This window comes from Otolemur garnettii, unplaced genomic scaffold (genome assembly GCF_000181295.1).
Source record: "Otolemur garnettii isolate 467f Iridium unplaced genomic scaffold, OtoGar3 scaffold00121, whole genome shotgun sequence".
In the NCBI taxonomy this organism is placed as follows: domain Eukaryota; kingdom Metazoa; phylum Chordata; class Mammalia; order Primates; family Galagidae; genus Otolemur; species Otolemur garnettii.
The window spans coordinates 5,708,334-5,711,234 of NW_003852516.1; the positions used below are offsets into that span (position 1 = coordinate 5,708,334).

The 2,901-nt window shown below is 43.8% G+C and overlaps 1 non-coding gene across 1 annotated transcript; it reads left to right on the top strand.

The window, feature by feature from the left end:
- Positions 1-2,563: 2,563 nt before the first annotated feature.
- On the top strand, positions 2,564-2,670 carry LOC111727761. Its single transcript, XR_002775233.1, has one exon. It is a non-coding gene; the product is annotated as a U6 spliceosomal RNA (small nuclear RNA).
- Positions 2,671-2,901: the final 231 nt, after the last annotated feature.

Genomic DNA, 2,901 nt, shown 5'->3' on the forward strand with positions numbered 1-2,901 from the left:
TGAGGATCTTTTTTTTTTTAACCTGTGGTGTGGGATATCATGAAAAGTATGCATGAACCTTTTTTTTTTTTTTTTTTGGTAATCAGCTTTCATTAGTGTTTGTGTATTTCTTGTGGCCCAAGACAACTATTATTTTTCCAACGTATAGCAGAAAAGGACAACCCTGATAGATTCACAGGCAGAAAATCTTGAATTTTTAAGCTACAAGGATTCCTGAAGATGACCTAGTCTGATCTCTTTATTTTAAAGATAGGGAAATCAGGGCCCAAAGAGGGAAAGTGACTGGCCTGTGGTCACACAGCCGAGGGGGTGGCAGAAGTGATATTCTGTCCCCTCTCCTGCTTCCTGGACACAGCCACACCTCCCAGATCTTGGCTCCTTGTGGTCAGAATGTCAATGTCTTTGGCAGCCCCTTGAAATGTCATGCTGCTTACTAGCAAGATATGTGAATTCCTAACAAGAGGTGAAGAAAGGCCATTTTTTTCCCTCCTTGAATAACTGGACACAGGGGCCTGCCTCCCTTTCCTGAAACATTGTCTAAAAAGCAGTTTCACAGATGGTGAGTGAGGGATTGCCAGCCACTCTTGTTTAAATGCAGAGGAGGCACAGACAATAGATAGGGTTAACTCCCCCCACCCCATGATGTCATCTGGCTCAGTATCCAATGTGAGGTTTGCAAACCCTCCAGACTCATGGAATTATAAAGAATGAGAACTAAAAGAGAAACGGATGCTGAGAAGGGAAGGCTATCCAGAACCAGACCCCTAAAGAGTAGTGTTAACAGACCCAGTGTCAATAAAGAATGACAGTCCGGCACAAGGATGACAGACCAAGCAATTAAAAGGCCGTGGAGGACTTACAAAAGGCGCTGATACATACAAATATTGCATTACAAATTCAAACTGCCTTAACCCGCCTGGTGCTCCAGGCCTATCATTTTCCAATATCTATCTTGTGTGCCCGAGGCCACACCTCAAATCCAGGCTGTCTGCGTGGCTGTGTGACCAGGACAGATGTCCAGAGCCCCGGGCTGGGCAGTAGTGCTCCATGATCCCTGTCTGGAAATTCTTAACTGTATCTTTGAAGTGCTGTTTCTGATGGGAAAGTAAAGCGAGCACAGGGACCTGAGGGCCCAGCACTGGATCTCTGCTCCCTGGGATGGCCTCTGGTTCTGGTGCCCTACCTCTACCCAGCCTCTGCCACCCCACCCTGTGATAGATCCTGCACCCTGGCTGGGGTGGCAATGGGATCACTTAGACTGGGAACAGGAGTGGGGCTGCAGATGCTCGATCTGCCATCACTCTCTGCTCCTCGTGGGAGGACACTCACAGACAGGAAAACTGGGAAGTTCAGAGTGTGTCTCAAGGCAGGGTGTGGTGGCAGCTGTTACCATCCCAGACTGACAGCACTGTAGCCATTCAGCAGATATCCCAGCAGCAGGTGTGAGCCTCTGCATCTCCCAGTCCAGGTCCCAAACTCTTCCCAGCACGTAGGTTGCAACCACGTAAGAGGTGCCAGTCCTCCGTGAGTGCAGGCTGCCTCCCGGGACCCCGGGTGGGCACAGCACATGGATCTGGGAGCTTTCCTGGAAGCTGGTGGGCCACACTCCAAGTCACAAGAGGGCATCCCCAGGCACTTCTGAGAGTCAATACTGGCCCTTTCTGTGTGATCAAAAGGGAAGTAAAAACAAATATTGTCTCCACATATAGAAAACATACTGATTTGGGATTGTTTAATCTGCTGAGGGAGAATTTGAAGAGTTGACACTATGTGGATACAATTACCTAGAGCAGCAGTTCTCAACCTGTGGGTCCCAGCTCCCTTTTAACAATGAAAATACATTGAGGCATTAGGAAGGTTGAGAACCATTGACCAAGGATAATGGTGAGTTCTGTCTTTTTTCCTATTGTTCACAAAAGGCAAAGCAAAAGAAAATGAATTTAACTTTTAGCCAGGAATCAAAGATGTGGAATTAACTCAAGTGTCCATCAATTCATGAGTGGATCAACAAAATGTGTTGTATGTATGCTGTGGAATACTACTCAGCCATGAAGGAAGATGAAGTAAAGCCTTTTGCAACAATTTGGATGGAACTGGAGACCCTGATCTTTTTATTTTTCTTTTTCCAGAGGGGTTGTACCATTTATTTATTTACTTTTTCCTTTCTTTATTTTCTTTATTAAGTCATATACACATAGATCATGAATACATTTATGCATATGTGGGGTACAATGTGTTGATTTTTTTTATACAATCTGACGTGCTTACGTCAATGGAGACCCTTATCATAAGTGAAATATCTGAACAGTGGAAAAACAAACACCACATATACTCACTATTAAATGAGAACTAACTGATGAGCACACGTGTGCACAGAGCGAAGTAAAACTCGGTGGAAATTAAGCAGAGGGGAGGGGGAAGGAGACAAAAACTCCCTAACAGGTACAGTGAACACCGCCTGGGTGACGGGCACACTTAGAGCCCTGACTCAAGCATAACATAAGTCATGTTATGTGACATTTGTACCCCCGTAATATTTTGAAATTAAAATAAAAAACTTTTAGTGCTTGCTTCGGCAGCACATATACTAAAATTGGAATGATACAGGGAAGATTAGCATGGACCCTGCGCAAGGATGACACGCAAATTCGTGAAGCATTCCATATTTTTAACTCTATATAGAAACAACACACTGTACCCCATGATAGTATTAATGTACACAGCTATGATTTAATATAAAAATAAATAAATAAAGGTTATATATATATATATATATATATATATATAACTTTTAGCCAGGAGAGATTTAATACGTAGAGATAGTTCCTAGGACAGGTAGTTATTTGGTTAGAGAGGTCCGTACAGAAGTAGCTGTAGATGCCTGTGAACAGATTTGGGTTT